This window comes from Alligator mississippiensis, chromosome 16 (assembly GCF_030867095.1).
Source record: "Alligator mississippiensis isolate rAllMis1 chromosome 16, rAllMis1, whole genome shotgun sequence".
Taxonomy (NCBI): Eukaryota; Metazoa; Chordata; order Crocodylia; family Alligatoridae; genus Alligator; species Alligator mississippiensis.
This window is the reverse complement of record NC_081839.1, coordinates 12,547,613-12,559,094: the sequence shown is the minus strand read 5'-3', so window position 1 is coordinate 12,559,094 and position 11,482 is coordinate 12,547,613.

The window sequence follows — 11,482 nt, the reverse complement described above, 5'->3', positions numbered from 1 at the left end:
GGCTGGGGTCATTTGAGCCCAGTTTTCTCTCCTGCCCAGGGCAGGAGGTCAGACTAGCAGATCTACAAGGTCCCTTCCCACCCTACATGTATGAATCTATGAACTGTAAAGTGGGATTGCTTTATGTGAATTCGATTTATGTGCTGTGCTCCAGGAATGCGCGTACAGGAGAAATCGAAGGAAACCTGTATTTACGGTCTCCTAATACAAGAATTTAGGGCCACCTCGCTAAATGATGAGGCAGCAGGTTTGAAACAACCAAAAGGAAGCACTTTTTCACACCTCACTAATTTGTGAAACACATCACCCCCGGATGTTGTGGAGGCCAGTACTATAACCAGGTTCAGTGAAAGATTGCAACTACCTTTTCTAACGGTGTCAATCTGGGGCTGTCAGTCATAGGGTTTAGGGATGTCCACATGCGTAGTGACTTAGCAAGCATCGTGACGGAGGATGCATCTCTCTATTCTCTTTCTTCTACCCGTCCTCCAAAACAACTGCTCCTTACCACTCATGGAGACAGTATTGTGGGACAGCCGGGCCTCTGCTCTGACCCAGATTGTAATTCTTACACTCCTATGTACCATGTCTGTACAGAAGAATGGGAATTATACCTGCCTGTCTGTGGGAGAGCAAGGGGAGAGACTGGCAGACCTCAAATGTGTTGCAACAGCTTAGCTGAAGTTTACCCGCTCAAACAGGCATTTCTTGTGTGTGTGACACTAGGAGAGAAATACTGCAAAATGTGGCCCAAATGAAGCAAGAAAAAAAGAAAGCAAGAAAAGTAGAAAGCGAGAAAAGCCAGGCGATTTGTGTGCTGTGTAAAGGTGGTGTTTGGGGCAGGATGTTCGTGTTTTGCCTGAGTCTCCTCTAGTTTGTTTGCCATAATACTGGATCAAATTGGAGGATGCTGATATAGCTAAATATAGTTATAAGTGTCCTATATTTTACATCTTGAGGAAACAATTCAGTATTCATTCACTAGTCTTGTTCATCTGTACCTTCCACAGACACACCATCACTTCCTCCTTCCTCCACCTCTGATCCCAAGATTGATAAGTGCACCATGACACACGCTGGATCTGCACCTTACTCCCAGAAGAACGGAGACGCCCGTATCATCCGGAGCAGAGTGAACAACAACAAAGGCGCCGTGTACAAAAGTATCCTGCTAAGTGATGTGGAAGAGCTGTGTAGATTTATTACTGGATGCGTTTTCACTCTGGATGACAATTTCAATGTAAATTCTCCGCTGCTCCGATACACAACCAAGACAAAGCTTTTAAATATTAGAGGCCACATCATGCCCTTGATTCTTAGGTGAATCGACATTGGCATAGTAGTAGTCAAAGTACATTTCACCTTCCAACCTCTTCCCTGGGTTTTCAGCTGGATAATATCCACCACTTGCCCTCAATCATTGACTAAGGTACCAAGAAAACGTGCACTCCACCTGTACAAATGGGCGTGTGTGCACAGGTAGGCAGACAGATACACTGAACAACAGCTTGGAGGCAAGTCACCGAAAGATGCTGTATAGCAATAGATAGTACGTAGTTATACAAAGATCCCAAAGGGCATACACTTCTAAATATCATGGTGTATTATCCTTCATTTTCTCTCATAGAAAAGTAGAGCCTGAAGGGACCTCAGGAGGCCATCTAATCTAACCCCCTGCTGACGGCAGGATGATTCCTGACTAAACCTTTCCATTCAAGTTATGTCTGACCTATTCTTAATCCTGCACGAACCAACCTCCCACACAACTACTATTCTCAATGCCCCAAACACCAAGGATACCCGTAACCCGCTACAGTTAAAGCAAGGAGGCAAAGGCCCCATCCGAAATGTGGTGCTTGGTAGGACCCCGAGCATAGAAGCAAAACCCAGGAACTTGTAGGTTTTTTTCATTCTAGCAAGTACATCAGCACACCCGAGTCCAAATCCCCAGCTCTACCTGCAGCCAACAGACAGTGCTCCCAGTGCGTTTGCTGTCCTTCCCTGTCCTGTGTTGTCTGCAGCTTTGCTCAGGAAAACCTTTGCTTGTGGCTGTTGAGCCAGTTGTCTATCTGCTTTGGAGTCATTCTCTTTTCCCCATGTTTCTCCCAGTTGTTTGTGAGACGGTTGTGTGGGAAACCGTTAAGAGATAAACCCTGGGACTTTGCAGTGAAAGGGAAACGGTTTAGAGGGAAACCCTGGGCCAGATGCATAGTGATGCAGCTGCTGCTTGTGCCATCTCACTGGCACAAGGTAGATTTAGGCGAAAAAAGCCTTGATGGCATAGGACCACCCCAGTGGCTTCTGGGACACCTGCGACATGTGGGTGATCACACGGGAATGAAAGATTTCTGAGAGAGAGACAAAATAAAAGGACATTCATAGTGGTCTTTTTTACACCAGGGACAAACCAAATCTAGTGACGCAGCTTGGTAGAGTAAAATACACACAGAAACCGTCACCCTTTGCTAGGATGTGCTGTGCACGAGGCTATTTCCATCTCTGTAATTTCTATTCGTGCACTGTCTGCACCTCACCCATGAGACACCAAACCAACATGCCAGATAGATGCATTGAAAACAAATGTCAAGAAACAAGGAATTAAAATCATTAACTGGAAAAAGCATTTTGCAATGAACCGGCCAAGACACAACTACAGATGTCATCTCAAAAATCATGAGAAAGTACCAACTGGACGTGGAGGAAGTAGAAAACTACCAGCTTGTGCAGGTCATTTCAGAGCACAAAGGTAAGAGAGCAAAACTTTTTGCCGGTTCAAATATCCTCCTCATGTTTGCAGAAGAACATGCCTATGAATCCATTTTAGAAATAGCGCATTGTTTCATCTCAAAGCCAGGTGGAGGAGACCTCCGTCTGGATTACCTGGAGGAGTCAGCACACCTCTACTCCCCTTTGGGATGGCATGGGTGCAGCTGGGGAAGACTGACAATTAGAGATCCAGTGCTGACATGTGTCCAGCTGTCTGAAGTCAGGGCCAAATGAAACAGAAGAATGAACTGGGAGCATCACCCATACACTGACTGGTGCCCAGAAAGCCACAGGGACGACACAGTCCAGATCCACTCCCTGAAATCCATCCTGCTTGAAAAAATCTATGACCTCTGCGCAAGGAATTTGTGATGACTTGTGTAAACTCAGCATCACAGTATTAATTCTGGTGCAGCACAGTACAGCCTCCCTCTCCTCCAGGATTGGCTGAAAGCCATTTTTTGTCCTGATATGTCCAGTCCCCTAGTGAGTTCTTACATCCATGCCTTCAACAAATTCCTGGAAAAAACTGAAGTTTACTAGATGTTTGAAATGGGCACAGCTCCTTTCTTGCCCATGCAGGTGAACTGAGTCACAGGGCTATAGCCCTCTTCACGTTGCGTGCCTGAACAGCATGGCCACAGCCACAGTGCTGCAGTTTTGGGTGGGGTTGTGCTCCAGCTTGGCATGTTTGGAGCCATGAACAGGTCAGGTACGCCCATTAGGACGTACTATCAGTCATGACATGTTGGCTGGGCAAAAACTCGTTGGAGAGGTGGGAGGAGAATGAGGGCCCTCCCATAATGTACAGTTGAAGATAACAGGAAGGCTACTCATGCAGGGAGCAGGAGACCCAGTGCCCAGCCCCACCTTCCTGACAATCTCTCTCAGCAATCTGTTTCATGACTTCACCACCTGCGAGTTAGGAAGTATTTCCTCATTTCCAGCTTAAATGCCCCCTGTTGCAATGTAAGCCCGTTACTATAATCACAGACAACTAGAGATCCTTTTTACAAGTAGCAACCCTTTTTGAAGATTTGTAGCACCGCCTCCATTTTCTCAGGATTACATAATCCAGGTCTTCCAACTTTTCCTGTCTAGGACAATATTAGACCTTTCCTCGTTGTTGCTCTTCTCTGGACTCTTTCCAATGTATCTGTTTGTCATGAAGCATGATGCCTCGAATTGGCCACAGTTCTCCAGCTAAGGCCTCCCCAATGCTGAATATCATTGAAAAATGGTTCCCTTACTTTGTATACAACATGCGTATTAATACAGCCCTACATGCTTTTGTTCTTTTTCGGTTTTTGTAACAATATTACAGGGATGACTTCAGATTTAGCTTGTGCTCTACTCCTGTAACTACTATATTATTCTTTCATTAATTTAAGACCATTTAACAATGGCTCAAGGTCATTGAGAATCCTCAACCTATCTTCCAGATCATCTGCTGTCCTACCTCGCTTGGCATCATCTGCAGATTTCCTAAGTGTATGCTCAGTTCCTTGAGACCTCTAGGACACATTTTATGCGGACTGAGATAAGAAGTCATTAAACACGTTGCCTTTTCCGCATTGAGCAATTTTAATTCCCTTTCCCGAATCAGTAATGGACCTACACTTCCTTTGGTCCTTGACATCTGACGGCACAGGATGCTTGTGCGTCTCGTACTAGCTGTATTGCAGTGGCTTGGCCTGCCTGGGTTTTTCCTTTATTGCAATCTATAGTATTGTAGCTACGTTTCTACATTTTGAGAGATTAATTTTTAAGTTTCAAGTCACAAAAGCATTTGTGGTTTAGCCAAGCCAGCCCGTTGATGTGATTCTTAATCTTCCTTACACAGGGATGGCATATCCCAGTGCCCTTAATATTCCCTCGAAGGTACAACCAATTTCCCCAATGCCTTTTTCCTTTACACTTATTTTCCATGGGATCCTGGCCACCAGTAGTTTGAGGTTTTGAATGCCCATGCTAATCTTTACTATGTATTTGTACTCTTGTCATGCCAAAAGCCGTACTTATGGTCAAAGACCCTACTAGGGAAAGCACTGTATAAATCCAGAGCATTACCCACTGAACAGCTTCACCTTCACAGAGGGCTACCTGATTGTAGGCATTGCACTTGCAGTGTTTGGCAAGCCCTAAGCCTGCTGGGTATCTTCAGTGGCAGAAGGAGAGTCGACCATCAATCCCTGACCATTGCAAGGTCAAACTACCATCACCATGAAATCAGCAGCGGTATCAGGCCCTGCCCTGGGTTTACCGGCCCTCTTTCAGAGCCAGTGAAGAGAGGGAAGATGCAAAGGGAGGGGAGAAAGCCAGGCTGAGCAGGCTTCTTTCTGCTCACCTCTGGCACCCAGCAACCCAATGCCCCAGTGTCCCCCCACCCCAAACAAGCACCTCCCTGGAAAACAGCTGTCTCCCATTGCTAGCAGACAGGTACCTGTGAGCTCAGGGAGCAGCAATCTCCTCTGCTGCCAAAAGGCACAGTACAACCTCTGCTCTTGGTGCATGAGGAGGTAAAGGGGTTGTCTCAGCTGAATGGAAAAGAATTTGTCTTGCCCTAGTTGTTGAATAAAGAACCCAACACATGCAAGCTGTAGACAACCACACATGGAAATGATGCATTAAGGAAGCAAATCAAATGGTTGCCTTTCAACCTAAATGTACAGCCCTGTGTGTATACATCGTGCTACTGTCTGTAGTCAGTGATCTCCGATCCAGAAAACTGTTTCATTTAGTGCACAGGTAAGTTTGGTGTTCTCAGACTTCCAGAAGCATGACTTTGGATGGTCCAACATCTTCTCATACTTTTGCTGCTGGTGGGAAAGGAGGTGTTATAACTAGTAAAAACCCAATTAAAGAACCTCATTTAGACTTCCAAGTGGCACGTGCCCAGCCAGAATGCACCTCTGAATGCTCCCCAATTTTGCTTATAGTGCTACTATCCAGAGTAAATCACTCGACGCTTCTTTGCGTTTCTCTTTCTGCAGAGCTAGTCTTCCCGGAGAGAGCAAATATCTTTTATGGTATGAGCAGCAAATGCCGGGCAGCCCTCTTACTCAGAAAAAAGCCACATTTCAATTTGAACCATGGCCTGCTGAACACACAAAAAAGAGGCAGCATCTACATAGATGATTCACAAGAGTCAGAATCTGACCAAGAACTGGCATAAATCAGACTGTCAGGCTGGGGGACACTGGGACCCTGAGGGGGGTTGGGGTGCAGGCATGGGAGGGATGGGAAATGGGAGGGAGGTTTGTTTCAAGAGGGGAACAGGGGTAGGGCTTGCAATTGCAAAAAAGGAGACAGCCGGGTGGGGGAAGGGGTATATACCCTTCCCCCTGCCCCCCCAGCCCTGCCGGTGCCCCTCACTCCCAACCCACAGCCCCTTTCCCACCCACCCCCATACCTCCTGGTGCTCCTCCCTTGTCCTGCGGAGAATGAAAGAAGCCGTCAATCCCTTCTTCAATTGCCCTGATCCCCCTCAGCCTGCTCACCTCTGCCTGGAGCCCCCTCTCCTGTCCCTCCGGGGCCTCAATCCGGGCACAGGTGGGACAGGCAAGAGACTCCCGGCCCCCACGCTACCCCCCCAGGCCTCAGAGGGCCCGCCAGGCAACCCCCACAGACAGGGCTCAGGGCACTGCCAACCCATCCCAGGGGCCTGTCTGGGTGGAGGCCTCACTGCTCCCCTGTTGGCAGTCCCTGTTCGCTGGCTGCCTGGTCACAGCCTGGTCCCCAACAGTTTGTGATGCACAAACATTCTTGGGAGACGAGGTTAGATATATGGTCAAGACCTTTCCCAGCTTTCATTGGCATGCATGGTTTTCAAACTTTTTTAGGAAAGCTTCTGGATCATTTCCGTGTTTGTTGTGAGGGAAGATTGGGGTGTTCAGCCTGAGGAGAGCAGCTGGGGCTCGCTATGCGCCTGCAACTCTAGGGTTTGACTGCATCCTGAGTACTGCAAGATGGTGTTTGCACTTGAACCTGGCCTCTTGGGCACCATGCTAATGCTGGCGCTGGACCTCTTTGTGCTGGCGCTGGGCCTCCTTCTCCACCATCTCCATTCGCTTCAGCTCTAGCTCATGCTTGAGCTTGCACTCCTCAGCTTCCAGCTGCAGCTGGTATTTGCACAAATCCCACTCAAAGGATGGCCCCTCAGGTTCTGCATGCACGTGCGGAGGTGATCTTGCAGCCTGGTCATCATCACACAGGATCTGAATCAGGTCTTCTCTCTTCTGCTCCCTCCTCTCTCTTTCATCACCTCTTTCAAGTTGACCGCAGTCATGTGGTCATACTCGTCAGCCACCCCAGCTATCTACACTGACCACTTGACCCGATGCCAAATGAGAGACTGTTTGCTCAAGGGTTTCCAGCAACTCTGTTCCCTTCCCCAAATGATGCCTTCAAGACACAGGTTGTCGGATCCCACAGCTACCATCACACGTGGTGGGCCAGTAGTTAGTGCTCCTGCGTTGAGCCACCCACCTCACTGAGCCTGTCCACCTTCCAGGCTCTAAGTGCCCCCCTGGAGGCACCTCACGTCCAGGCACCCCCACTCCTGGACCATGCCTGCAAGGCTCGGGGAAATGAAGCCACCATTCTCGATCTGGACTGATCTTGGCCCTATGTCCCATGGGAAACAAAGGCCTAGTAATCTTTGAGGGTATTTGATCCACTGCAAGAACTTGGGGTGCTTCCCTGTCTGAAGCAGAAAGAGTGGTCCCCCTTACTCAGCCAAACCAAGGGGATCCCAAGGCATAAACTACACCCTCCCCCAACGAGTCTCCCATGCTAGGTACACAGGAGAAATGTATTGGTTACAAGGAGTAGGTCTGGAATATGGCACAGGATAGAGCAATATCAAAGAAATCTCTTCGAGCAAATGGTGGCATGGTAGCCTTTGATCACGCATCTGAGTTAATGCAGGCTATCTATTTAGTTAGTGGGGCTGTGCAAAATTTTGCCGTCTGCTGGATGAATTCAAACAAAGATGTGTGGGTTTCAGGGAACACAGCGATGAGCTGAAGCTGTTTGCAGATCCATTTGGAGCGGATGCCACCCATGCTCCTGACACGTTCCAAATGGCACTAATTGACATCCCAAATAACGGTGCCTTGAAGAGAGCTTTTGCAGAACGTGACCTAGTGACATTTTCTACTCAATATGTTCCATGGCACTCTTTCCCAAATCTCTTGAATCATGCACTTCGGTTCACTGCACTGTTTGGCAACACGTATTGCTGTGAGCAGCTTTTCTCAAGAATGTAAATACATGAAATGCATAGGTAATTGCATGCTAATGAAGTAAACAGAGGCGGAGCTTGAGAAAGGAGGAGATACGGGTGGAACAAAGGAGGAACCAAGGTGGAGTAAATGTTAACAGGCATGAACCAAGGTGTATAAAATGTAAAAAAACCCTACTGTTCAGTGCAGGATCCCAGTTCGTTGTGTGTGGGGACGGACTGCTGGGTTTTCATGCCATCACGGGGTATGATACCACAAGCTAGCTTGCAGGAATGTCTAAAAAGTTTGCTTGGAAGATCTGTAAACTCCCCATCTCCTGTCTCAATTTGAAGTACCTCACACACCACAAGCCCAAGTACTGGCCATTGGACTCAAGGCCTCCCATGGAGGATGCCAGCGATAAATTTTCACTCATTTTTTGACGTAAGGAAGAATAATTTTTCTGTTGCGAAGAGCTCAGAAAGATCAACTGCCACAGACAGGGCAGAGCTGTTTTTAATACTACAGGTCCCCATTTGAAACCTCTAGTTTTTTCTTGTGAATTGGGTTTGCTGCGGCCCCCGACTGAGAATCAAGTTCTAGACCAGCGGTTCTGAACCAGGTTACATGTACCCCCGAGGGGTACATGAAGCCTCAGCGGGGGTACGTGAGATATATTTCATACACCGTCTAACACAGGTCGAAGGGCCTAAAAAATGCCCTGACAATTTGAAATTGCTAGGGCTTTAGTGCCGTTAAAATGCACATGCGCACGGAAACCAGATATCCTATTTCTGCTCCATGCCTCAACCTTGCACCAGAAACGTTGCTCCAAGCACCCATCACTCAGTCGTGTACAGTTAAGTCTTTGAACATAGTTGTGCATTTGAAGTTGTTGTGTTCGCATTTGAGTTTTTTACGTCATTTTTTTTTATGCACGTGGCAGTTCCACACAAGTAACAGTATGCATCTGCTTTTTCCTTTCATTTTGGTAAGTACCTTTGTTCAATTTTAAATTGTTACCAACCTGTGATGTATATTTTAAGGGTTTTACTTTGCACTATTTTTCAAGGACTGAATTCTTGCTTCGTCCATCGATTTATCATGTCAAAGAAGTGTTATTACTAGGATCCGCATGTGCAGTTTGGCCTTACGTTTATGCTTGATACAGATGATTTACAGAAGGCACAATGCTTCCTTCGCTCAAAAGGTACTTTGCAATGGATATATGAAGCCATCTAAACTTAAAGAGCACCTTCAGACTGTTCACTCCGAAAATACTAAAGACCCAGAAGCTTTATTAAAAATCAAGCAATCACAACTTGAAACGAGCACACTCTCCCATCATGGATTTACTCCTCAGAAGCCAGCGCTGGAGGCAAGTTATCGCGTGGCATTAAGGATGGCCACAGAAAAAAAAGCTGTATACCATCGCAGAGACCCTGGTGAAACCGTGCCATGGAAATGGCCACGCTGATGTCTGGTAAAGATGCACATCTAAAAATAGCACAGATCCCCCATACAACACCATTCACGACCGAATCAAGGACATGTCAGAAGACATACGCAAACAAGTAGTGGAGCAAGTCAAGAAAAGTCTGGTAAAACTGGCTTGCAGTTGGATGAATCAACTGTCTCAAATTGCACACAACTTCTCATTTTTGCTCGATATGCGCGTGAGAATCATGTCAAAGAAAAATTCCTCTTTTGTGAAGTGCTGAAAGAAACAACCAAGGCAGCAGACATTATGGCTATGATGAATGATTTTTTTCTTTTTTCCAGCCTTTCCTAGGACCTTGTAGGAGCTATTTGTACTGATGGTGCGCCTGCTATGTTGGGGAAATATTCAGAGTTCACCGCTCTCGTCAAAAAGGTGAATCCAAATGTGATCTCTAGTCATTGCATTCTCCTCCCTCTTACTTGGAAGTCGTGTTGGATGTTGTCATCCAGGCCGTCAACTTGATCAGAGCAAGGGCATTGAAACACTGCATGTTCAAAGCGCTGTGCAAAGGAAGAGATTGGGTCTGAACATACCGTACTTCTGCTTCACACAGAAGTACACTGGTTATCCACACAAAACGTTCTGACAAGAGCTTTTGAACTTTGAGATTTAATTGAAATGTTTCTGCATGAAAATGGATCAATTCTGCTTCAGCGTTTCATAGGTCCGAACTTTGTGGGTTGTTTGGCATACCTTGCAGATGTGTTCACAATTCTAAACTCATTGAACATTTCAGTCCAAGGTGGAGAAGTGACTATCTTGGTGGACAAAAAAGTTAAATGCTTTCAAGAGAAGTTGGCTCTCTGGGGAAGAAGAGGGAATTCCAGTAACTTGGCCAATTTTCCTCTTCGATGAAATCACTTTAGATCCAGTGCATCCAGGGGAACCAACAGTTTGTGAGAGTATTATTAGGCAGACAAGGTTCTTTGGGTGAATCTGATCTTTTGTTAGACCAAGTTAAATAGATGGAAAAAAAATTTTAAGTCAGCTTTTGGGTTCAAAAACCATTTGTCGGTTTGAGGACATTTCAGCAATTGGTGTGTGCTCTTCCTGGATGGAATGAAGGAAGACCAACACGAATACAACCTACAGCCCGAGAGTATTGTTATGCATCTTGAAAATCTGAAAGTCATCACAGAAGGCATTATCACAACTATTCCGGTAGCTGACATTTGGGTAAGGAGCCTCTTTGCCGCTTCTCTTGAACAAATCAGTGATGCCGACCTGGCAAAAGATGAGCTACTTGATTTGTGCAATAATCAGAAACTTTGTGTCGATTTTGAATCAATGAAATTGGATCCATTCTGGTGCAGACTTGGGGAGGCATATCCCACTTGGACCAAGTAAGCTTACCAAGTTCTAGCTCCGTTTGTCAGATCGCATCTCTGCGAGTCGGGATTTTAAGTGCTTTTTGCAAAAACCAAAGCGAGGAACAAACTGAAAGCTGAACATGTTGTGCATGTGGCTGTCTCGAAAATGTCGCCTAGAATTAAAATGTTGGTTGATAGTAAGCAGCAGCACTGTTTGCACTAATAAGTTTGGGCATGTTTTGGCATTTGACACCAAGTGGTGTTTTTTTGCACAACTTTTTATGTGCATTGAATAAATGAACCTTGTTTAAAATGAAGAAGTCTTTGTATGAGTATCTTGCTGTTTTTATAATACACGAGTACATGTAGTTTGACATAAAAATTAATTTCCCATAGAAAGGGGGTACGTGAAGTCTCACTCGGAGACCAAGGGGTATGTCAACTGAAAAAGGTTCAGAACTGCCGTTCTGGACCCTTGTATCAGATCATGGCAAAACCTGCTGCCTTCTTTGGAGTAATCAGTAAAACCTTTTTTTTTTTTTACTTTGATACCCACATTATTGACTGGTGTCTAGGTCTTCATGGCCCAATATGTACTGCAGCCTCCTGATTTCTGGCATTAAAGCTTTGTTGCTTGGGTAACCCTGACCATATTCTCTCTCCCTAGAGGCTTCGCACTG